Source organism: Protopterus annectens, chromosome 4.part1 (genome assembly GCF_019279795.1).
Source record: "Protopterus annectens isolate FY-2018-M chromosome 4.part1, PAN1.0, whole genome shotgun sequence".
In the NCBI taxonomy this organism is placed as follows: domain Eukaryota; kingdom Metazoa; phylum Chordata; order Ceratodontiformes; family Protopteridae; genus Protopterus; species Protopterus annectens.
In genome coordinates, this window is record NC_056734.1 from 535,348,416 (window position 1) to 535,375,752 (window position 27,337).

A 27,337-nucleotide genomic window follows, 5' to 3' on the forward strand; every position below is an offset into this window, starting at 1 on the left:
CCATGCCTCCTGTACTAACTTAACTATACTCTCACTTACCTCCATTATTAATTGTACCATGCCTCCTGTACTAACTTAACTATACTCTCACTTACCTCCATTCTTACATTGTACCATGCCTCCTGTACTAGCTTAACTATACTTTCACTTACCTCCATTATTACATTGTACCATGCCTCCTGTACTAACTTAACTATACTCTCACTTACCTCCATTATTACATTGTACCATCCCTCCTGTACTAACTTAACTATACTCTCACTTACCTCCATTATTACATTGTACCATCCCTCCTGTACTAACTTAACTATACTCTCACTTACCTCCATTATTACATTGTACCATCCCTCCTGTACTAACTTAACTATACTCTCACTTACCTCCATTATTACATTGTACCATCCCTCCTGTACTAACTTAACTATACTCTCACTTACCTCCATTATTACATTGTACCATCCCTCCTGTACTAACTTAACTATACTCTCACTTACCTCCATTATTACATTGTACCATGCCTCCTGTACTAACTTAACTATACTCTCACTTACCTCCATTATTACATTGTACCATGCCTCCTGTACTAACTTAACTATATTCTCACTTACCTTTCCTCCACATGGTTTCCTCTCCTTACCTTCCTCAGTCAGCTATTGTGAGCAGTTTACTTAACATAGTTATGGTTAAAATCATTTATACCATTTGTACAGTTTGGAACGTTCGTGTATACCCATATTGTTGTTCCCTTTCATGGAACTTTTCTCCATTCAGATTTTCCTGTTAAGCAAAAGCAAATAAATAAATATATGCAATCTCATGCCTCTGGGCCAGATATGCACATGCTTGTGACTTACTACAGCTATTTAGAACTGCAATACTAGAATGGCTGCCCCACTTTTTAAATATTCATGCTGAAGTGGAACCCAAAATGAATGGAAATAGAGACCCTAAGGTACAGTGTATTATCTGTTTGCCTATCCCAGTGATATGACCTGATTAAAGCAACAAAAGTCAAGGTGGTTACATTGAGAAAACAAAGCCAACAATAGCACTATTACATAGACTGTTTTGCATTTTATATGTTTAATAATTTTACAGACATTATTTGCTAATTTCTTTTGTAGGAAATCATGAAGACATCCAGATAATTAACTCTCTGTACAACGATAATTCTAAGAAGTAATTTCTGGTGCAGCAAATTCTACCCTCCCACCTACAAACAGGTACATTGGTATTTTATTTTTTCTAGATAATTTTCAGATAAAACAAAAAAGCTTTTTGTTCCCTATGTAAATCAAAGTCTATCACTGAGCAGTTTTGTTGCTATCATTGTGCTTATGATAAACTTCCGGTTACTTTTACTGTTTTTGTATAACTTCTATTGCTGTTCTCTTTTCTGTATGAACTAGATTTAGATCAGAGTTTGCATTTTTCAGTTGTAGTTCAACCAAGCCATAAGTAGTAGTAATTATCTAGACATACCTAATTCGAAGGTAATCTTAGAATTTTTCGAAACACTCTAGTCTGAAGTATCCATGTAAACTGTGTATGGTTTAGTATTCCATAAGATGCTATACAGTTCTATTGGTGTTTTAAGGAATTTAGATAGCATACTCTCTGTAGGGTGCTGCGGTAGCGTTGTCGCCTCACAGTAAGATGCTGTCCGGTTAGATTCTCAGCTAGAGCGTCTTCTGCGTGGAGACATGCATGAATGGGCGTACTTTCGTTGAATGCTGTACATCAGGCTTGGCAAGCCGGTATGTAAAAATCAACTGCCAATCATTAGCAGACCAGAGTTCCGCTGTGGCGACCCCTAACCGGGAAAAGCCAAAAGACACAAAAAGCTCTCTGTACTACCCCACATGTTTTCTGTATTATACCAAGTGATGAGATACTTCATGCAAAACAAACAGAAAAGCAGACTCCAGGCTTTTCTTTTTTTTTTTTTTTTAACCATGTTCTAGTTCAGCTATTCACTGCACCAATACTATCCATATGGATGTCTCCACATGTCAGTACAACGCTAGCTAAATGTATACTACTCCACTGTGGGCCTTATTGCATCAAATTCAGAGGGGCAGAACAACATAGCATGATGTGATATACTGCAGCAGTGTGCAGCTTAATGTAAATTCATATGCTGTCTGTACGGGACTGTTGGGTGCAGTTAGCATATTTATTGTCAGTGGATTTTCCTTTGCATGTAGCAGTCTTGTGTGAACCCTGATGACTAAAACTATTCCATATCTAATCACATGTTCTGTATTAACTCTGTATTACTGACCTTGTGGGGTCATCCTTCCCACCACCTCAATGTAAAGGTATCTAGGTCTTACCGTCAATTAAAACCTCTCCTTTTATGCTCATAATGAAGTGTAAGTTGGCAAAATAATAATCCAACTAAAAGAATCTTACAAAATATGGCATTGACTCTCTCCTAAGGTCAAGAAGACTGTAGCCATTAATCTGTTTCGGTTTAGAATGCAATGCTATCTACATATAATTGCTTTCTTGTTGACAAAAATGTCACTCTGATACAGTCTGTGTTTTTCCTCGTGCATGCTGTAAGCTTTGGATTTTACAAATGTATTTTGTTTTTTGCTGCTGATTTTATAACAGAAAATGAAGGAGTTACCTTTATTGAGTTGTTTCAAAATACTATCCATCTTCCTAATTTTGCTTCCATTGTTATAGTTTGTGTCACACATTGCTTTAGCATCCAGCTTATTTAAAGCATGGACACATTGCCTGTATGTAGTTTAACATCTAAGAAAGTCATGTATATGTACCTAATATCTGTACTAAAATCATTTCTGCTATTCTTTGCTGCAGTATAGGTTTACCTAATGTTTTGTAACTTTTTTGCAACTTATATATTTCACTGTAATAATGTAATTCTGCAGATGTCTGTTGCTATATGTACTGTACCTCACACAATGGTTTTTGTATGGAATCCAGTCTTCATTTGTAATTGTTTTTGCCCAAGTGGCCTGGGTGATGGATGAAAATGATCTTTGAACTAGTTCACTTATCCGGTTAACCAGGCATAAACAAATATATTATGTCTCAGTAGCTGAAGGGATACTACACTCAAGTTTACTGCAGAAGACTGTGGGTTCTGTTCTTACAGCAGGTATTTGGATTAATTTCCCAGTACTGTCATTGGTGCATTGTAAGAGGGATGCCACACTCCTGTCAGGACTATCCTTCAGATGAGATATTAAACCAAGACCCCATCTGCATGAGTTGTTGGTAGCTCAAGTGGATATAAAAGATCTCATGGTGCCTATTGAAAAGAGTAGGGGAGTTTTATGATCAAAAATACAAAAACACAAGAATATATAGCAAGGAGAAGTGCAGTAAAACAAAGATATATAGTAACAAAAAAAGAAATTTGCAACAATCAAATAAGGTACGTGTCTTTTCTTTACATGAAAGTTCAAATCATAATAAAACTGAACAAATTAAATATATACTCAAATGAAAAAATTACCCACCCAAACCTTTCAATTAAAGCCATAATTTTTAAAGACCATCCTTTTTATTAGATTTTGTTTAATAAAATATATTTTCTTCAGCATTCCCTTCCAAATAAACCAAAGAACATTTATACATTATCTATTAATAGTATAAATTTGATCAGGCCAAAAGAAGTCATATAACCAAAATCATATATGTCTCATAGTGATGCTGAAAAAATGGAATGTATTGAGCTTCAGCTATCATAGTCTAAAATCCATTAGCCTCGAATAGATGTTGCATAGTTTCCTCCAATGGAAATAAAATATGAAGATGCTCATTAAAACATATTTCATCTTGCTCTTAACAGAAATTTTATATATTAAATATCTTAATAGAAATCAGACCACTCCCTGTGGTCCCCCATGTTAAAAAAAAAAAATAAATAAGTCAACATATTAAAGCCTTTTTTCAAATAAGGAGGCATTTTCCAAGGATCAATAATGTAATTATCATTTAGTATTTAGTACTTGTAAATAATATCATTTCCTATTATCATATAAGGAATTTGTAGAGATCTTCATATCTTCATTTTAAGAAGATATTTAGCAAAATCATTATTGCTAACTACATCTGTTTTTCTTAGTATGTGTATGCTATTTTATTTTTTTTGTATTTTATGTACTATAAATTACCTAAATAAGACATGAGAACCTCAGTAATTAAGTGTAAAATTCTGAGTAAATTAAGAGAACATGAATGTACTACAGGTTTAATAATAACTAATCCACCATTTTTATTTATTTGCATTATTTATGTATTTATTTTGTGCAAAATGCCTCTTTTAAATGGATTAAGTTTTGGACCCATATAAAAAATATATGTAGCAATTCAGTATCCTTATTTGTGGGAAAGGCGTATATAGTTCCAAAATAAGAACATTTACCCAAGAAAACTGTAGTCAATAATTTTCTTACAGTAATATAGTTTAAAAGTAGCCCAAACTAAACATAGTTTAGAAATACAGTCTAGCAGACTAGATTGATGCTGGAAAACACATTCATTTGTTCAAAATTTGATGCCTAGTATATCTATATCTTCTAGAATTAAACACAGTATTAGCCAATGTGTAAACAGATCACAAACCTTTACTTTTGTTGATATTCAAATTTAAACCTATGAACTGAAGGAAGTATTATAGAATCAAAAAGGTTTTGCAATATGAAGTCATCTTTATGTATTTATTTATTTATTTGCCTTTTGTTAACCAGGTTCATCTGGCTGGGCTGATGCCCTTTTTCAGCAGAGACCCGAGGAGAGAAGCTCCAGAATATAAAGATTACAATTAGTTACAAGTGTAATGCAGCTACAAACAATAAACCTAAAAAGAGAATCTTATTTGTTTTTAACATTCATTAGGTACATTTAGTGATCTTAAAATAACATGTAAATGATGTAGTTGTATGGTAAGAAGTAGGAGGTAGGGAAAAGGAAGGACTAGTAAGTAGGGAGTGTTTACTTACAGCATGGAGTTAAGTAAGGGGAACATGATAGAGGGGAAGGGGCAAGGAATGAGGAATTGTGGAATCTTCCACAGTAACAATCAAATCATCTGTATAAAATAACATACCAGGAAAATGTATAGTTTCATAGTGTTCCACTGAAAAGAATGAATTTAAACTTGAACTAATAGAAACTGCAACATTAATGATCAAAGAAAATATTACAAGACTAAAAGGGAAACCTTGGTTTACTCACCCTTTTACAACAACAGGTGCACCAAACCACCCATTTATCCATATTTTAATATGGAAATGTTCTAAATGAATTCTATTAACTTATAACACAAATGATGAGCCTTAATTACATTCCAAGCCTGGCAATCAGAAGTATTATCAAAGGCTTCCTGTATACTGTGAAATATTAAATATCCCGTAGATTGCCCTTTAAATATGTCATAAACATTTCTTTAAAAATTAATAACATATCTTGTATTTTATGTCAATGAATTCCATAAATTCCTGGAGACAGATTAGCAGAAAAAAAGCATGTACTAATTATATGCTGTGTAATGCTCAAAGATGTTGTAGACAATCAATTTCATTACTACTTAGATAATTTTGTAATTAGCCATAGAGATGGTCCTAAAGTAAAATTCTCACATCAGATATTCATATGTATCCTTTGTCTTAAAGTCAATCCACCAATCTTCTCAACTTATATAAAAGAATATAAAGAGAAGGGGTCTAATTACAAATCTATTCATTGTTACTATAAAATTTTTATCATCTAGAATAGGTTCAACTCATTTTCTAAAATATCTTCCTACCTGCATATTCTGTGAGGGGTTTCCTAAGTTATCCCATATAGCTAAATGATCAGAAAATCCCACATTCTTTTTCCAGTCTTAATTGGCATAATATTCTTACAAAAAAAAAAAGAAAATGATTGATTTCGGTATTGAATCTTTCTCTCTGAAAAGTATATCCCACAAAATACCATATTCCCCATATTCAAAAAATGGTGCATCATTTTTGCATCTGCAGATTTAGATGATGTATTTCTTTAGTTACAATTAAAAATTGTCATTATCTAAAGTAACTAATAAAAATACTTCAGAAAAGAGAACAGATTTTGTCTATCTGTAACATTTGTAGGATCATAGAGAACAATTAGTCTATAAAAATAAATCTAAAGAAATGTGTCATCCTTCTTTTCTAATTAAAACATCCAATCCAACTGTGCTTGTATTTTTAAACAGAGCAGCCATGTCAGCACAGGTATCATTGCCGAGGGACCAAGTTACAGTCTGCCCCGTAATGTTTCTGTTTGAAGTCCGTGTGATAAAGAAAGATGTTTTAAATACAGAAAGCAAGTAATATCTGCATGAGCAGTTTCAAATCAATCTTGGATCACTAAGCCACTGATCTCACTGATAATGCTGTTTATATTGAGAGACAAAACAATAAAATTATAATTTTCCCCCTTTTCCTGTATTCAATGAACTTTTCAAAGTTTTATTTCAATTTTAACTTCCTTTGCTTAACGCCAAATCAGTAGATGCTTATATCCTTGCATGTCATCCTCCTTTCTCAAAAGAGTCAGCAGTAGTAGATTCATCTTGAGCCTCAGCACTACCAAAGTTATCAATGACATTATTCAAATCAGAAACGGGGACATCACTATCAGACTGATCTGGTGGTCCCTATTTAACTGTGCTATTTCCTGTGCAAGATTAGATTTCTGTTCTAATGTGTCAGTAACAATAGTAGGACAATGCATTCAAGCATACCCCTTAGTATTACATTTGTAATAGTGTAAAACATGGTTACTGGACATATGCCCCAGTTTACCACTAGTAGAACAATGCTTTTTTGGACAAGTAATACGAACATGATGAGCATCTCCACAAACAAAGCAGGACTTGGGTTGCCCAGTATACTTAATATAGTATTTGTAACCATTTAAAGTCATTATACTTTGCAAATGTACTATTTTGCTATTATCCATTTTAAGAATAGCCCAAAAGGTTCATCTCTCTGTCCACAATTTCCTGTTGTCTAATGTAGGTTGTTCTTCAGAAACTGAAGCAGAATGTAAAGAAAAAAGGAAAGAATGTCTTGGGATTCTTCTTCAGAATCCCCAACTGAACAGTAATTTTATACTTAGTTTAAAAGTTTTTAGCCAACATATTGCAGGAGATTCATCCAAAAGTCTGCTTCTTTAGTTCAAAAGAATTCAGTGTGGAGTGAGCCACATCAACATTTTCTAAAGCCAAATCCACAATGTTTTCTGACCCTAAATGAATAAGGGCCCAAACATCCTTTACAATTATACCCAATGTAACAAAGTCTTTATCCCATAAGTCACATTTATTAATGCCTTTCATAGTCATCTGGGTAATCTGTAACGCTGGTTGTTGTATTCCTAAAGCAGCATCTATTTTTATTCCAACCAGTAATAGAAGCCACAATTTCTGTATAAAATGTAGAAGCCACAATATCATTTGCTGCAGCCAGGTGCCATGCAGATGAACAGTGCATCTCTGAAGGTGTAGTAGAGTACTTTTCTACCTCAGAATTCACCACAAAAGCCACAGAAAGGAAAACACAGGTGTGTCTCTCCATAGTCTCCTTCCAGGAGAGAACAGAAGAGTCAGAAGCCTCAACTTCATTAATCAGTGTAAGAAGCACTTCATCTTCAAGACCATCTTCAGCTAAGGCAGTAGTCTGTATTGAGGTATTATCTGATGATCTTTCAGATGGAGAAATCTTCTCCGAAGACAACTTTGACACTTTGCATTGCACTTCATAGAACTGGAGAAGTTACACACACATACAGAAACACATGATCTTATTTACAGGTTTCTTTCTTCACAATGCTAGATAAAAATGCCAGGTTTATTTTTGTATGTTGTGCTGCCATGGTGTTTTCCACAGCTGTTTTATCTGTTGTCAGTATAGCTGTCAAAATGCAGCATTTCAAAGTCTTAGACAACTTTGGTCTGCTAGTTTACTCTACATGATTATAGAGATGGCAAGAAACTGTACAGCAACAAGATTTTGTTTTCTAAGAAATTAATTTTTTCTACTAGTCTACTATTTTTTTTTTCTTTTCATCAGATTTTGTGCAGTATTGTCAGCCCAGTGGTTCTGAGTTTTGACCAGTAAGGTTTAGACATTTACAAAGGTAATTTGTTAAACAAGATACATCATGGCTGGGAAGCAGAAGGTTCCTAGGTTTGTCAGTATGGTATCTAAGATACTGCCATCCATAGTTAAATCTGTACTACTTGTCCCAAAGACGTTTGTTTAACATAGGCAAATAATATCTTAGCTGTTTATTTAATGTTATGTAATATGTATCCACTCCTTGACTAAGCAGTTGAAAAAAAAACAGAGTAATTTCACAGGCTTTTACCTCCTAGAATTTAGTCACACTAGTCTCACGCTATGTAAGGTACATAGATGTACTATACATGTCTATACTATTGTATTAATTTCCACTAGTGTTCTTTATTGTATTAGCATTTTCCCAATTTGAGTTGCTTTCTTAGTTTGTTTTTTACGTATTTTCCCAAATGTTGACACACAACCATCTATCCTATTAAATTTGCAGAAAGGAAAGCAGCTATATCATGAAATTGGAGTATGTATTTTGGTTTGAGTAATAATAGCGTTACTTTTTATTATTGAGATTTCTGACATTTAGCAACAATTTTCAGCCCCATTTTTATCTTGTATATTTTTAAGGAAATGGAAGAATTTTTAGAGGTCAAAAAATGCTATGGGAATGGAAAAAAGTTCTCTTCATTATACTCCCTGAGGGTGCAGAACAGGCCCATCTTGTTGACTGTCCATCTTATATCTTGCCAGGCTATCTTTGATATGGTATACTTAACCAAAAAAGTCAGAACCAAAATGTTATCTTTTATATTAAGTTTCTATAATATAATGGGATGGGATGACATCATTATGCAGATTTGTTTTCCTTGGTAGGATATTCAGTAATCCCACAGTATCCTACTGCATGACCATGATTTAGGGCCTTTTTAGGTTTATCACTCTACCCTGAGAAGTGACTGTGTTATTACCCATAATCCTTTGTAACTTTTTTAGAATGTCGCAAATTTCAGTTGCCGGCAGGCATGTAGAATACTGTCTCAAACTTCAGGCGTATTCTAGTGAGGCATGTGGTTGTATTAAGGACAGTATAGTTGGCAGTTACTTGAAAGTTGTTGGGTTGCAGTATGTGTCATATTACCCTTCAGGTCTGCTTGATTCCGTTTAACCCCAGATATTTATTTTTTATTATGGTTTCTTTAGACTGATGTCATATAATTTCTGTGTGTGATTTCCAGTGGTCCATTTGGATGTCTATGCATTGTGGTGTATGCATGATGTTCTAGTTTTGTCACACTTATGACTTCCTGACGTAGAGGTAATTCTTTTAGGAGGTATATTTTTGGAGTCTCTGCATTCATAATGGTAGGTGTTAGTGTATGCTCATTTGCTAGGGCTACTGCACATGCCTTAGGTATTTATGATAATGTTTACTGCCACAGATAGCAGTTATCCATCAAGTTTTTGGAAGATAGCTGATGGAGTGCATTCATACTTAATCTGAAGAAAAATCCTTTTTATGAAAAATAATTCTTATGAAGTTCTACTGCTAGTGAAACCCTTGTCATCTGTGTTAAGTTTTGTAATAAGTTTCCTTTTTAAGCAAGTTGTGCGTGCTTTGTTTTATCTTTACTGCTACATTGCAGGGCAGTACTAGTTATCAGCACTTACTGAATATTTTTAAGTATTTTTTTTAAAAACTGGACAAGAGTACACAGTACATGGAATGTAGTAATTGGAGGATAATGAAGTTTAATTAATTCAAGGAGAAGACCTTCATGCTATGATCTTGTAGTGATCATTAGTGAGAATAAATAATGAGAGAGGCTGCAGATTTAAATTCACCCTAGGGACAAACAGCTTAAAGAACTTCTTCTTCCGGCTTTTCCCGGTAGGACATGTAGACTCCACACAAAAGGCGCTCCAGCCGAGAATCAAATGGGAGGACCTCTTGCTGTGAGGCGAGAATGCTACTGCTGCACCACCGCGGCTACTGAGCTTAAAATGATACTTGGGTGATGTTGAGAGGTCTGGTATATTCACAAATCACATTATTCTGTCAGTTGTTCCTAGAAAAATTTGGCCTGTTCTATTTTTTTTCTATACTTTAAACTAATAAAAAAGTTTAATTCCAATCTCTTCTGAAAATACACATTTATTTCCTTTTGCCAAACAGAAGGAAATATAAAGGCTGCTGTCTCTGTTAACCTATATTATTAAAAACTCCAAAAAATAGTTTAATTATTAACACTTCAGTAAAAATAAGTAAAAAATAAGAAAACAATGTATTTTTAAATGTTATTTGTTTGCTAACCAGGTAAACCAAGTGGACACAAGTGTTCCTTTTTCATGGGTGACCAAGAGCGGTATCTGGCTACATAGGTGACCAGGAGTGCTATCTGGCTAATTGACCTGACCAGAGCCATGTAGTCTGTTAGCATAAACTGATGGAATGAGGCATAGGACTACTGGCTAAGGTTTGCTAACAGCTTATGGCCTTAACATGCCAGACAAGTAAACAAAATAAGTTAAAACTATAAAGCAAAAAAAAAAATTCAGACATACTCGTACCTTCTAGTCCCTTCTGTCAGCACTCTCAAGAAACCTTTGACCTCTTTCTCCTTTCATTAAATAAAAAAGACTAGTATCTAGTTACTCCAAAAATCTGTGAACATTTGCTACATTTGGCCTCAGAGAAAGAAACACAAGGTTTGCTAGGTTTGCTTTCTGCTTTAACCTAATTTTTAAATAATATTAACAATAGATTTTTTTTTTAAATGAAAGTAACAAATTAAGAGTGAAAAGAAGAAAACAGTTTAGCTATGCAAGTCATAGACAAAAAGATATATATCAGATACATATGTACTGCAGTTTGTTCTAGCAACTCTTGATTCATGGCATAATTGACAAGGTTCCCATGGTAATATATGTAGTTTCTAAGTTTTTTTGTTTGTTTTTCCCCATCTAAAATGCTTACTGGTCTTGCCCTTTTTCATCTGGTTAAGGCAGGCAGTCTTCCCACATAGGGGCAGTTAGAAGAGTACCCAGTGCAATGCTATGTTTAAGCCAGAGTTTTGCCACAGGGAAGATCTCTTAGAGTGGTCAAGTCTTGGTTCTCCAGGCGGTATATCCATGGTTCATATGGCCTTCTGGTTCTTGCAGGCAATGAGATCCTTGATTTTAGAAAACCTAACCCCGTCCAGAGGATTGGAGATGATGGGAAAGTGCATCCTGGGGTGGCATTGGTGTCTCTCCCCTGATCAACTAGCTGGGGCCTGAGTTCTTCCTGTCTAATTTCAGGAAATAGCCAGCTATTGACTCATAAAATGGATCTATGAAGTCCTCCAGGGATTTTTTCCCCAGGTTCACCTGGGTCAGTTGGTCACAGCTGAGAGGGGGACTACAGATCATCTCATTCTGGAGTCTGTTGTCCTTGCCAGACAGTAAATTCTTGTTTGGTTCTTTGTGAGAAGCTAAGTAGTCAGTGCAGGACCTCATTCTTAAGGACTTCTATCTGATGTCACTGCTTCACCTGTTGCTGGCTTATTTACTAAGTGTCTACTTTAGAATGCATGTGTTCATGCAAAGAACCGTTTTTTTAGGCCTATGCAGTCATGTTCATGTGAAGGGTCCTTGTGTAATTTTATGGAGTGGGTCTCCTTCCCTTTTGGGCTCCTTTTTAGAGTCTGGAAACATGGAGAAGCTTGCCTTTGAGACAGACAAGGATATTGGGTCTGCCTCCACAGGCAGCCTTTTTCTGGAATATCTAACTGTTATGAATAACCGGCTTACTTTGGCCATGCTGCCCTCTCCCCATTTCTCAGTTTTCATATCTAGTACGTCCAGAGAAGAAGACCATAGAAATCTGAGATATCCTCTGTGGCCATAGTGCTAACTCAGCTGCATTATATTTTGGCAGCAGCTTCCTGTCCTGCTTCAGGAATATGCTATGCTCAAAGGCCACTCTACTAGAGGCAAGGCTGTTTCCCATGTGTGATTCCAATGTCTTCACCAGGTACCATGGATCAGTTGTGATGTGCCTGCCTTTAGCAAGCCTTATTGTGTCGTGGTTCCTAGAAACATTTTTTTTAGTACATCCAAACTCAGCCTTCGGAGCTTTTTCACTGTGTAACCCACTGTGACTTCCACCCTGGTAGATACTGCTTGAGGTTTATCCCAGGCATTGGATCCATAAGGAGGATTATTCATATTAGATGCAACAGATACAGATATATTACATCATTTGCTCTGTGATTGCAATTGTCTGGCAATTAGTGTAAGAGCTAAAGCTCTGAGCTTTTAATAAACTACCTTCTCTGCCAGGGTTTAATTCTGTTCATTTGCCTAAGATGTTGCTCTAACAAATCTCTTAACCAGACAGTGCGGCTGAGTCACCCCTGAAAAGGGACACTTTGGATTTTACCTGGCCAACAGATAGGTAAAATGCATTAAAGTAAAATAAGTGATAGTATCCTGCTTGATAGATCAGTAATGCTCTTCTACCATTTGCATATGGATAGGCATTTTCACTACCAACCAACAGAGTTCCCTGTGTTTTACACAAATATGTTCTTGTTAAATCTTTATTGTTTTATCTCAGTTTATAGGCAAGTGATCAGAGCAGCTGCAGACAAGCTGGTAGGCTCAGAGGGACCAGCATACTTTTGTAGTGAACAAGTAATGTCACAGCGAGCATTGTCACATGAGCATGACCACCCTCAAGCTGAGGGCCTTCCTAAAAGGAGTTACATTTTGATTGGTAGAAAGTAAGTAAGTATCAAACCACATGTTCCATCAAAAAAGATGTTTTCATTCTTTAACTCATAAAGTAAGAATATATTCATTCTGTCTGTCTCTTGCCCTCTTTCTATTCTGCTGTATAAATATTAAGTTGTCGGAGCTTTTCCACCCCCCACCCCCCATCATTATAATCATTGATCACATTCTGCGTGCCCATTTTCTGTTTCTTTATATATGACCACTAGAACTGGGTGAAGTTATCAGACAGGAACAGGATGATACCAGCATGTGAAAAGATGCTAGGCCTTCTTACATTACTCAACATTTTGTTAGCCACTGTACAGTCACACACTGCACAGAAAGGCTAGGGACTGAGGTAAATAGAACTTCCAGATATGTTTCTTTGCCTGACTCCCCTTCTAGTGTGCACGTATGTTTTCCCAAAACCAAAGTTATAGATTTTTTTTTGCATTGCAATATATGCCAGGTGCCATTTGTTTTACAACACTGCAAACTGGATCAGAATTCAGTTGAGACTGGCCTTTGCATCTATGCCATCACCACATGTCCTGATGTTGTCAATGGTGTTTAACTGTTCAGCTTAGTGCAATAGACAATACAAATACACCACACAGGACTACTACAAGTACACGTATGCCATATCAGCAGAATTTCATTTGGTGGCTATGGAAGAGTCATAGCAACAGATCAATTCGGATTGGCAGAACAAGCCCTGGTGCCTAGATTCATTTGGTTGCCAACCTGTAAGAGAATTACCATTACCACTCACAAAATGTTTTTATAACCTTCCCCAGGGATATAAACTGGAAAAATAGAGGATTATGACCTTGTATTAGAGTGTAACCAAGTTGTTATATGTTTGAAAAGTAAATGTCAAGAAATTCACCTAGGGACTACGTTTCTGGAGTCACCTTAAGTCTCTTTACAAGAAGATACTTTGTGTCACCCGTACTTTTTGTGTCACCCTTTTCTCTTCTTGGCATGTGGTATTGTCTGGGTAATGAGCTCTTCACAAAACTTCCTTGCCAACTCTCCAAGCTAGATGTGATGTTGCAGTGCCAGTGTTCCTCTGTCAATCCCCTACCCCAGTGCTGTCTTATGTAGGTTCCTCCTGATGCCTTCTTACTACACAATTTGGCATCTTCAAGTTCATACTTTTCATCTCCCTCTTCGGTCAACTACCTTGTTACTTCTCATAGTCCTAATCTTGTAAGTATAACAGTTATAGATCTGCATTTCAAAGATCAAGAACAGAGGGTCAGAAAAATTAATATTTTCTTACTTGTCCATATAGAAGATTTTCCCATACTAGACATCATATAGGTAGTCATGGTGACTGTTTTTATTTGCTTAGTGGATTTATTTAATAATGTATATACCCTTATAGACTCCACATAGGTAATCATAATGAGCATTATTTTATTTATTTATTTATTTAATGGTGCATATACCCTTAAAACACATCTAACTTTATGAAGAAAATCAATCAATCTAGGAGGATTAAGGGTAAACTTGAGGAGCAAACTCATAGTGCCATGCCGTTACACATTTGAGAAGTATGTTCATAGTAACCTGTGTTCTGGTATCTCACATCTACTTCCCTCTTTTTTTTGTATTCAACACCTGTAAGGCATTTTCAGCATCTTTTGCTGAATGCTAATAAAATCTTATGCAGTAAATCCTGTCATTTATATTTGAGTTATCCTTTGCAGCCAAGTTTTCAAATAAGCTAAGTAAATGAACGGTCTGTTTAGTTGTTTAAATTCATAGTTAAATATGTAAAATAATTTGACAACACACAGTTCCTATATCACTTACATGTGGTTTTAACAAGATCTGTGTGTTAGCTGCTAAAAATGTGGACTCCGCATGTTTGACATAACCTAAATTATCCACTTTGGGAGTTGAGCTGTTAGCATTAAGAGTCATATAATGATACTTTGTGATCCAAGGTATGCTGCTTCTTTTAAGAAAGCCTGATGTTTAAAATAGCTTTGGCCTGACATCTTCTTTTTCTTAACCTGTTTAAGGAACAAGTTAAATGACATTTTCAACAAGGGGCAAGGACAGCAACTAGATAAACAGCATCTTTTTGATTTGTATTAATAATTACCTTTCTTGTTTAAAAAAATAAAATTGCATATCTTGGTCCTGTAAAACTTTGTAATGTTATATTATATTTAAATGCATCAGTAAGGTGTTTTCTAGCCAGTGGAATGCTAGAGTAATGAACATAATGTACAGCAAAAGCCAAACCATAAAAAGTCATTTCAAGTACTTTTTTTTAAACACAAATATGCAATAAAATGCAACAGAACTATATTGCAGCCAGAATAAAGAAACTCTGTTTGTATTGGATTATGCTCTCATAACATTTTTGCTTGTCACCTAACAAATCCAGGCCTGCATTCAACATCAGTTAGACTAGCAATAAGGAGTTGAATTTATAAGCATATTTAACAATGAGAAGATAAAGGGTCCAATAATAAAGCTGCCATAAATAAAGCGAGCCTTTTTATATTAAACCTGTCACTTGATACTACTTGTGATCTTGTGTGCATTTAAAGTTGTTAATAATTTTGAAGGCATTCTTTAACAAATCAATGACTGATGCCAAGTTAGGAAGCATTTGATTATGTGGAGATGAACGTTTGCAGCTGACATGTAAAAGTATGTGATTTTCATCTCATATTTATTGAAACCAAGTGACTTGCTGAAGCAGAACAGCACCCTGATGTAGATTGATTTCCTTGTCTGCAGTTGTTTTAAAAATCTGCGTTGCTAGAATTTGCGCAGTGTGATCTGGTATTTTGGAGCACATGAAATTCCAGGATGTAATAACATCATTAAGTACAAATGTGACTAAAGGTATCCCACGTGCAACAGTAGTCATCATTTGTAACAATAAATCCGGATTATTTGTTTGCACCCTGCCCAATTAGAGATCAGCTCACGTGAAAATAAATGTGAGATGTCTGGTTGCAAGGAATACCTTACTTATAACCAGTTCTAAACAGCATGCAAAAGAAGCAGGCACTTAACCGGTCCATCCATCCATCACCCCTTTTTCCCATTCTTGCACATGGGGTCAGGTTGTCAGTTCAGGAGTGATAGTCAACTAACGCCAAGGTTTACACGGCCGGGTGGCTAGCCGTGCTGTGGTAGTTCTTCCACACCACATGCTGCCATGCACACCCACATCTATGGTCAATTATAGTGTCTAATCCATCTACTGCATGTCTTTGGAATGTGGGTAGAAACCAAAGCACCCAGAGGAAACCCACATGAACACAGGGATGACATGCAGACTCCACACAGAAAGCACCCCAGTGGAGAATCGAACCAGGGAACTTCTGTTGTTTGTTCAGTATTTTGTAACCAATGAGTCAAAAAAGGCAAAATAGTAAATAAGAAAGACTGTGCTGTTCCACTACTAAAGCACTTAAATGCAGAAATCAAGTGAAACCCTTTATTGTCTTAACTGTGATTTAACAACAACACAGTCTGCAAAAGTATTTGGACTACATGAGTGCTTCTTCCAGAGTTAATTAGTTGTTAATGCTAGATATAGTTCTATTGTACATTGTACTACATAGGAAGGAATTCCAGAATACATCATTTCTGTCCTACTGGATAAAAGCTACATTTAAAAAAAATGACAGGGTTATAAAAAGAAATCTTATCGTACAGCTTGGATACTGAGACATATGACACAGATGCCAGAGAGTGATTGAGTGTGCAGATGTGTGTGTGCATGTGTGTATTTCTGGTCCACCTACAGATCTAGATTACAGATATTATAACCTACCATAAATAGATGACATTGTTCCTAAAGCACATATCTGAAACCAGTAAGATTCTATGCTAGTCCAACAAAATAATTAATATTAGTTTTTTATAATGTCATATGTAAAAGTAATATGATAAACTGTCTATTCATTTTTAAGACACCTACAGAGAATGCTGGGCTGGTTCATCTTAGGTGTGGCAGCTTCATCTGCTAAGTAATGGTTTCTAACAATGGAGATTTCTATCTGCTTATTCCAATCATGCCTCAGTTCAGCAGACTTTCCTAATATGATAAAGAGGTAATGGAACCACCAGCACTCCTACATATACCATCTACGTATACATTGTATGTAAATAGGTAATTTATTTATTACATTTGTTAAATGGGTAGGTGGGCATGTCTGTAGAACTTTTGCAGCCACGACACAGGCCAGGCAGACAAACACACAGAGTATAGTTATGTAAAGATGAAAAACAAACACAAAAACATTACTATCACAAAAACAAGTAATATAAGCATATACAATTAGTCAAGGGGAAGAATCTATTTACAAGTGCAATACAGTGGCAAATTGAGTCATATTTGCAATATGCAAATGAGAAAAAGAAATAATCAATAATTAGAATCTATTTACAAGTGTAATATGGTAACAGAATTAGTATTTGGAATATGCAAATGAAAAACAACAAAAATTAGTCAAGAGTTAGAATCTATTTACAAGTATAATGTGATAGATAAAATGAGTAGTATTTACAATATAATTTGATCATATTGATTGATGTTAATATTAAACCCTAACCCCTTGTAAAAATGGGAAAAGGAGATCGATGATGACGATTCCTTAAAATGTGCAAATAAGAAGTGAAAAAATTAGTCTTACAGCCTGGAGCCATACTTCTCAATCTTTTTGTGCTAGAATTCTGGACAAAGCAAAAAATAATGTGGGATAAAGGACTAAAACCAGGAGCAGATTTTAAATATACTGCTCTTATAAGCTTAGAAAGCTGGCAGAGTAACATGCTTTGCATTGGCGTGCATTTTCTGAAAGATGAAATCTGAAACCCAGATGTTTGTCATTATTTATTGACTTCAGCCCTCAGTGATTTGCCTGAAAAATCACAAATTTTAAGAAGAAAAGAGGAAAAATATTAGGAAAATTCTGGGCTGTTGAGAAGAGTTTGCCTAGAGCTGAATTTGCATTTAAAAAAACATTATAATTGCATATTAAGCAACTTGTTGGATGGTTTGGAGATGACCCTGCATCTCTGGAGCACTTAACATTTCTTTTCTTTCATAAAGTGTAACTTAACAGATTTTTTTGGCTTCTTTGCTGCAGCTGTGACTTTATATCTCCGTTCTTCCTTTGGCACTACCTTACAGATGGAGCACCATAGAAGGAATCAAGGATCCCTAGGTAAGGAGGTGAATCTCCTCATTCTGTACCACCGTCCAGGAGGGGCTGCTTTGGGGAGATAAAAGGGGGATTTGTGACTCAGAGAAGGGTGGAGGAAGAGGTCAGTCGCCTGCAGCATAATAGTGCTTGCACAAACAGGGATTTTTATTTTCTTACACTAAGCCCTACCTCTCACTCACAAGATGGGTATTATCACCCAGGTTTGCAATCAGTAGCACCATATGTAAAATGCCCCCCACCTATATTGCAGCACATCCCTCTGTCTTTTCACTTACCACACTAACGACTCTGTTATCATGATCCTGGCATTAGTACCGGCACTCCTCACGCAGCCCCCAGCACATCCATATGCACCATCTGTTGAGAGAGGCACACTTTTCTTTCTCACTCTGTACAACTTCTCCATTGCTGGGATTACTCATCAAGTCCTGGTTGGGGGTTGGCATAATGGTTAAGATGTTTACCTCACAGACACAAGGTACAGGGTTGGATTCTCACCTTTGAAAGGGAAATCGGCTAGGTTTAAATGGTCAACAGGGGCTGCTAGCCTACTTTTTATCTATGAACCTAAACGTCAGTGTTGTAATCAGAGCTTCATCACCATGTTTTCCTACTAATGAATTTGATCAAAGTGTAAATCTGTGAGACTGCAAGTAATTAAAATAAATAAATAAATGGACTCTCTTTGAAGCCATAAAACAAAGGTTACCACTTTTATCCCAGTTCTAGCATCCTTGATTTTTTCTTACCAGTTACTTATTCTGTCAGTGGTTTGCTGAATCGTATCAAACTGTATCTGATATGGTCCAGTTACTTTATTGTTGCAGCCTCAGTGAGAAACAGTTTCTACTCATCCAGCATTTAATTTTTTTCTGCCAGATTCCAGTTGTATCCTTTGTAATATCAGCTGTAACCTCATGTGTTTCATGCATCTCTTAGTGGCGGTTCTCCTCTATGGTTTTGTTCTTTCTTGGACTGCTGTCACTGTTCTCACCTTTAGTTCTAAAATTTGCAGTGGATCCCTAACCTGTCACCACCTATGACTCTAGGTCTTGGAAAGTGATAGCCACATGAAATGTTGCTTATTTTGACCCCTGCACTCTGCTGTTATATAGGATTCTTATGTTTATTTCAAATCAGTTCCTCTCTTAATATTTGTGTTGTCATTCTCACTTCCACTTAGCAGTCACGTTGCCTTTTCAGTGCTTTCCAAGAAGTAAATGGTGACACTGTCTGAGGCCTCGCAAGTTCTTTAAGAATATTTCAAATGATACAAAGTTTGTAGTCATAGTAATTAAAATGATGGTGTTTTTAATCCCTCGGTTATCATTTTACCAGCTTTACCTTACATCAGAAAAACCCTTTTAAAAACACCACTACAGAACAGACTAGGGCAGACACACATGCGTCAGCACACACTAAACCTACCTCTTTACTCTAACCCTAACACATTTACTTGCACAAACATTCCTACCCCCAATGCCAACAGTATATCTGAAAGTTTCAACATTAGTATCCCAAACCTGCCCTTACCTTACCTATAAACATTCGATCTTCCTTCTTCCAATATCTTCGATGTTCTATCAACAAAACAATCCACCATATACCAGCGTCATTCACTGTTGTAGACATTCGACAGAGTGATTGACACACGCACACACCACTATTCGTTGAAATGCGTATTTGTCAAATTGTAATGCGTCAAATGCATGATCTTCAACTAACATGCTCAGTGACAACACTAGTCAGACTGACAAGACTGTGAAATACTGAGGTTAAAGTTTTTCTTATCCTAGATATATTGTATGATCTCACTTAGTGTATATGTAGTTATTGAGGAAATCAAGTCGAATGTGGAAGTGCAGAGAGCTTGTTCCCTGCAAAAAAATAATTCATTGCTATTTTAGCAATATGGTCAGTGATTTCATTTTTGATTATTTTGATTAGACAAAATGGTATTTGCTCAGTGATTTTTGGCAGATTACCATATACGTACTTATAGGTGTGTATGTACACATTGTGTATGTGTGTGTGTGTGTGTGTGTGTGTGGTATGTCTATGTATGTGTCTGTATGTTTATATACATACTTGCATGTACATTTATATCATAACCGTATATTTTCAGAAAATATGGACTCTGGTTCCTTTTACTGATGGAAGTACACGATACCTGCACCATCACCCTATTTCTAGTGACTGTTATGTCCTCTTTTTTTTTTTTTTATACCTTTGCTACACCTCCCATGTTTACTCCTGACTTGTTTTATCAAAACATTGCAAGTAAACTCCCCTGAGTTTTAAATCGTTATTTCCTCTTTTTTCATCTTGTTCAAATATAAAAGATTTTCTCAGTTTAAGCAAGATGTTTCAATTGTATAGGCTGATTGTAACTTTATTTGTAGTCACACCTTCTGTAGTATAGATATCCCACATTTTCTTTGCTCTAGAGTAATGTTTCTAAGTAGTGGGGCATTACATCCCAAAGTATATCCTCTATAAGACTGCATAAAAATCATGGAAAGGTATCTAGGTATTTCTCTTGTAGCTATATATTTTTCTGCAATTGTAAATTTCATTTTGTCAGTAAATGGTAGTGCTATGGTGTGACACAACATTTTAATGTTTTGTTTTAAACAAAAAACATCTATTAAATTTTTATGTGTGACAGGCAATCTAACATTTATATAAATGAAAAGAAACCATAATGACACAATCTCATTTGCAAACATTCACCCTCGTGATTAAACCATGACAACCGTGGATAAATCTTCAATATATCACACCACATCATCGGTTATTGCTTAACTAGCCAATACATATCACAATTGTGTTGACTTACCTTTTGGTAATGGGTTGTGACTGAAAGGGTCTTTGGACTACTTCACTTACCTACTTAACAAAAGTTAAATAAATGAATAGAGGGTAAAAGCATGCATTTCTGGGCACTTTGTAGGTATTGTTTGGTGCATCATCAGCTCTTATGTACACTCCTGGCACATCAGCAGCAGTTTTTTTACAGCCTTGGGCATGTTATGAAAGTTATTATAATTTCAGAAAACTGACTATATTTTTGCACAAAATGTAAATACTGACACCTCACAGATACCTAACTCACCTGAAACAACAACCTGAAAACATAAAGCAATAGTTACTTTAACAAAAATAAGTAATAGAGCATAAAAAAAATAGACTGCATTTTGCATATTTTAGTAAGTAAAATAGAAATTGTACACAGTCCATACACAAGATCAGCACTTAGATCTACCCCAAAAACTAAAATTAATTCTTGTTAAATGAAAATCTTAAAAATTAAAAACAAATATATGTGTATGGGTGTGAGTATGTGTGTGTGTGTTTGGGGGGGGGGACTCAAGGATTCATAAAGAATCCCATACAGCCTGCATCAAAAAGGTCTTGTTTCCATGATGTGGTCTTTGATTCATAGATATATCAGCCACAATGAAGAGAGACCTAATTATTTGCATCTTTATGTATTGCAATTAACTACCACAAAGTGCAGTTCAGCACTTCCTGTGGTAGTTAACAATGGCAGCCACATCTTGTTGGCACAGGCACCCTATCCCCCTCAATCATTCTGTCTCACTCATTCACACATAAGCTACACATGCACACGCACACACACACACACACCACATACCCCATATATGTCCCTGTGGTCAGAATGTCCACAATATCACCTTTTCCCCTGCCCTGGTAATTCACAGATGACTACAGTGTCCTTGATGCCATATATTTAAGTTTTACACTTCATATCCTCCAGTAAATGTGTGCTAGGGCAAAAACTATTATCCTACAAGGTTGAGAGGTATGTCTAACATTTTCTGTCCCTCTCCCTTGTGCATCACAATATGCTGTAGGCATTGCATAATATCCAAGTTCCTCAATATGTAATAAAAAACCCTGCTAGTTTATCTTAAAGCTTAGTGCAGTGGTCTAATGAGAGGGTGGTTGTGTCAGGAGAACATGGTTCAAATCTCTTTTCCTGCTTTTGTATTTTTTTTGTGGGTATCCTTTCTTTAATTTTAAAATCAAGCACTGGTGTTTTGTGGTAGTGCAGAGGACTAGTATCCTCTGTGGGAGGTGAGAAGGTACAGGGTTTGAACTCTGTTTAGTGGTGCACTATACTGATTACCCCTGGTGTCTAATGTTCTGCCCACTCCAATGGTCCTCATTCTGTTTGTGTGCCACTCAAATACTCATTTAAAGAGTTATTTCTAGTAGCTAGAGGTTCCAGCCACCCCCAATCCACATATTGCTTACATGCTACTCAGGTGCGTGTATAGCCTTAGCCCTTGTGGCTACTGGTTACAACCACCCCAATCCTCATACTGTTTACATACTGCTCAGGCATGCATATATAGTTGGCCCTTTTGGCTAGTGGTTCCTCCATCCCCTGATCCCTATACTGTTTACAAACAAGTATGGAGATTTCATTGGTGACTAGTGAGGCCCACACTCAATGTCACAGGCCAAACTTATTAGTCTAAGGGTGTGCAAAGTATGGCAGCCATCCTACCCCCCCCCCCGCACACACACACACACCCCTCCGCTTACACTCCAGCACACGCCTCCTAACACTGTCTTAGCATTAAATTCCCCAGCACTTTCCTCTACCACAGTGGCTGAACATGGCCAATGTAACGAGCAGCTGTGCTAATCTAGGCAGCTGAGCAATTCTGTGAATCAGTTAGCATGTGGAGGCCTTCCTGGAGGCAGTTGAGGGAGGAGCACATGGCTAATTAGCATATTCATATACCTTATTAGAATGTATGCCAGCGGTGGCACCAGCCCATTGCATGTCTTCATACAAAAGCATAAACTAGGGCTGTCTGTGAATTCGAAAAGGTTACCCAATGTGTACACCTCAAGGTAACCTTTATGAATTTGGCCCTGTTTGCATGTATAAAACACTGACTATATTTCAAATTCAATGGAAAATAAGAAAAATACCATACCAGAAGTTGCAAACAAACCTTTAATCCACAGTTTAAGTGCTTTCATTCCAGTATAACAGGAACTTCATTAGAAACAAAATATCAGTTTTACTTCCTGGTTTAAAAACAAAAAAAAAACATATATATATATATATATATATATATATATATATATATATATATATATATATATATATATGTTAGAAATCCAACTATTTTAAAAATACAGTCAGTTGGATTTCTAACATATACGTGTATATATATATATATATATATATATATATATATATATTTATGGTGACTGTTCCTTTATTTTTTTGTAACTTGTTACACTTTAGATGCTTTTTAGTGTATATTGCAATAAATGGCAATCTTGAATTTAGTATATTGTAATACTGGATTTTCGGCAATTCAGTCTCACTCATGCAGGTCTCAATATTTCAAACAGTTGCAATATATATGTGTGTGTGTGTATATATATATATATATATATATATATATATATATATATATATATATATATATATATATTATATTGTATCATATATGTACGTGCATCTGCCTGTCAAGTCCTGGTGAGATAGTCCACCTTTTTATTTCTTTTTTTAATCTGCTTTAATGATTTGTGTGTGTGTGTGTGTGTGTGTGTGTGTGTGTGTGTGTGTGTGTGTGTGTGTGTGTGTGTGTGTGTTTCTGTGTACGTGATTTTGTAGTACACATTGGTTAATTTCTTTCTTTTTTTTCTTAATATAAAGCTTTTCCAGCAGGAATAACTGTGTAAAACACATCTTTATGGTAAGGAAATGTTCTTTTTTGTTCTCACTCTTCATGTAAGCAGCAATCAGTCTTTTAAACTCTCTTTCAGTAGCAACCCAGGAGAGTTAAATTGAAGAGAAGTTTGATGTGACACACATTGATAAGACATCATGAGGGCAGACTTTAAAAAAACGAAAGACAGTCTGCAAAGCAAACATGGTAACTGCTTTATTAGGAGGCACTGGGAATTTTAATGAAAAAAATCCGAGGACAGACATCAAATAACAGTGCATGTTCTCCAGACAAGACAATAGCTCTCTCTCTCTCTCTCCCATCAAACCCTAAATGGTATGAAAAAGAGTATAAATCCGCAGGATTATTATAGTTTGGCAGGAACATGCCAAATATACAAAGAAATGAAGTTAGAAAACTGTAGATAACCAAAAGTAATCAAAGCAGGCTTACAAAATATGGTTACTCACATGGAAGACAAAATTACTAGGAAGCAACAGGCTCTTGCTGAGACAGACAGAAATGCTAAAACAGCTCATTTTGTCCAAAACCACAAACTAAACAAAACATACATTTTAATGTATTTTCTGCCATCTTCTTTGTCAGCGTAAAAATGTGTTTTTGTTATAATTTTATTCTTAACTATGGATGCTGATATTTTATTTTTACTACATCATTTAGTACTTTGCTGAACCAAAGAAAAATGTACTGATCTGAGTGTTTGTATTTTTAGCACAGTTCTCAATCCTAATTAGCTATGCATTTTGTATAACAGACTAACAAGATACAGAGTGGAAGTTAATGTATTTCTCGTGTAGCACTGGTATTGCCTTCTTATGTAAATCAGATGACACCGTAACTGTGCTTTGGGTTGTAAGTAAGAATAAAAAGCTGTTGTTAAGACACAAAAAGAAGAGTTATCATCTAACAAATGAGAGATGAGTGATGCAGACAAGCATAAGTCCTGTTTAGCTGTCATATGCAAATGTGTCATTGACTTGTTATCTAATCATCATTTGGGCATTAAATGCAAACCCCAAACTATGTTTTTCTGGTGGATTAGTAAAACATGGCCTGTGCAAATGGAGAAAGTCATGGTGGTTAGTACATCAAACTTTAAATAGCTCTTTTGCTGCAAAGAGCAATTGTTGTCTAAAATCTTTTGGTTTGGTAATGTTATGAGCATTTATTTGTATAGCACTAACATAGACTTTTGTAAGAAACTCCCTCACAGTGCCCCTTGTTGCACTTTGATTTAACTTGTAGAAAACGTGCACAACCATAATCCATGTCCTGAGAGAAAAAAAACATCCTTTCTTTTAGTGACTGAGATTCTGGTAGTTACCTCAAGTTATGTTGCTACATTGCTTTGTATTATTCATTCAGAATGGCAGTGCATTACAACAGTTGATGTCATTGCAGATATGGAATATGCTCCAGTTTCTTATAAGGTATCAGAACTGTCATGTGACTGCTGTTAGTAGCATTGGTCAGTATCCTGTTGTAGTAGTTTTAGGTCCACCTTAGTTGATGCTTTGTGGTGCACAGAGTTGGTCAGTACTCTGTTGTGGTAGTGCAAAGTATTCAGTACTCTGTTGTGGTAGTGCACACGTAAAAGTCATATTATTTCTAAATGTCAGTCAATTTAGTAACATATCTTTGCCTCCTGTCAAAATAAATGCACAGGTTAATCATTTACCTCATGACATACTGTTGTGGAGGGCAAGTTAAAAACTATTTCTTTTAACCTAGTTCTTTTCATAACATGCACTGAAGGTACTATTAGCTGATCATTCTGATTATCGCAGTGTCTGTAAGTAAATTGATGACTTTTCCATTTATTTATATTGGCTGACAGCTCTTTTATGCATATCTTACAATATGATCGCTTGCCCCAAGTTTCAGGTTCCAAGACAAAAGTTGATATTACTGGGTTTGATTTAACATATTACCTCCTGTAACTTTATATTTTTGACTAACACAATAAAGGCTTTTACCTTGTCACTTTCTCAATAATGCTTAGTTTTTCTAGAGTTATAGCATTTTTCTAACTGTAGCCCCCCCCCCCCTCCCCCCATGGACAATGCCTTTTCCTTACTACAAAACCAGATTTTCAGAAAAAAATATTTCACAAATTAGATAACCATAATCTGTAGTAAATATGAATTTTTTAGGTTAAGCTCATTGTCCAAAATAAATTATTTTTAAGACGTATATACCATGGTGCATGTTGTGGCATACACATTACTGTTTTCACATGCTACCTAGTGGGTATTGACATATGGACAGTTGTCCCCTTCCATCAGCTGACCAATCACTAACAGAGGTGTGTGCATTGCTGTAGGTACTCTATCGGTGCATCACACTGTAGACTTTCCTCTTTAATGCCAACTTTCAGCCTTGTCAGAAATTATGTCTTCTTCTCATGGTCATTCTCTTGACATGATGTATCGGTAGTATTAAAGTCAAAATCTTTTTTGGCTGCACTTGTAGAGAGTACTTGGGTTTTATCTCCTCTAGTACTGATTTAATATATTTTCAGGCAGCCCATGGTATAAGCAGTATTCCCCATTAACACCATAATTTAAAGGCATCATTTTTCTTGCTGACATATTTCTTTATTGTCTAATGTTCACATCTACGTTATGTTATTGAAAATATCCTTATTTGGACCAGCTAAATTGTTATACGCAAAGATACATTCTTTACTCGAAGATCTTATCTAGAGCCTTCATGGCCTTTCTGCCAAGAGTGATTTGTCCAAAGATTTGTAGACTGCTTGTCATACAGCTAATGATCGATACATGCAAGATGGAGCCATTTACTGTTTCTATTTTATCTCCATCAACAAAAAAAATAATAATTGTATTAGTTGTCAGGTTCTTTGTCTTCTTCATGTTAATGTGCAAAAACATTTTGAGACTAGCTTATTTAATCTTAATTTAATTTTATCTAATCCCCACAAGAGGTGAAAACATACTTGATCTCATCATCACGAACATGGGATCACAATGTTCAACACCGGAAGTATACCCCTCACTGGTGAGATCAGATCATAAACTAATCTCACTGGAGGTCCTCATCCCGCCCCCACCTGAGATAAAAAAGACCACAGTGAAGAACTTCTCAAAAGCCGACGTCACACTTCTAAAGACTAGTGTGGTCTCTTTTAAGGCCCCCGAGCCAGCGGAAAACATTACTCAAGCCGCTGAATCACTTACAAATGCCTTCTACCAGCACCTACAGGACTGCATGGATCAGGCAATCCCAAACGAAACAAAGACTCTTTGTACCAAAGGCAAGCGTCCAGTCTGGTGGACCCCAGCCATAAACAAGCTCTACAACAAAAGGAGGAAGCTACTACAAGATAGAGCAAAATCCTTAAAAGGTAAGACACCTTTGATCATTATAAGTAAAAAACTAAGAGCTCTCATAAAATCATTTAAGGCAAATTTTGAGAGAAAAATCGCTAAGGACTCAAAAGACAATCATAAGGCCTTCTTTAGCTATGTTAGAAACCTGGGAGGAAACTCCCAGATATGCTCAGAATTAGTTCAAAATTATGTAA

At 35.9% G+C, this 27,337-nt stretch overlaps 1 protein-coding gene across 1 annotated transcript in view; it reads left to right on the plus strand.

Annotated features, from left to right (window-relative positions):
- LOC122801246 (serine/threonine-protein phosphatase 2A regulatory subunit B'' subunit alpha-like) overlaps positions 1–27,337 on the plus strand; it is a 1,986,253-nt gene that overhangs the window by 910,645 nt on the left and 1,048,271 nt on the right. Inside the window, exon 4 of the mRNA XM_044070799.1 lies at positions 1,125–1,223. The gene's annotated coding sequence lies outside the window, so the exon portion shown is untranslated. The remainder of the gene's footprint in view (positions 1–1,124; positions 1,224–27,337) is intronic.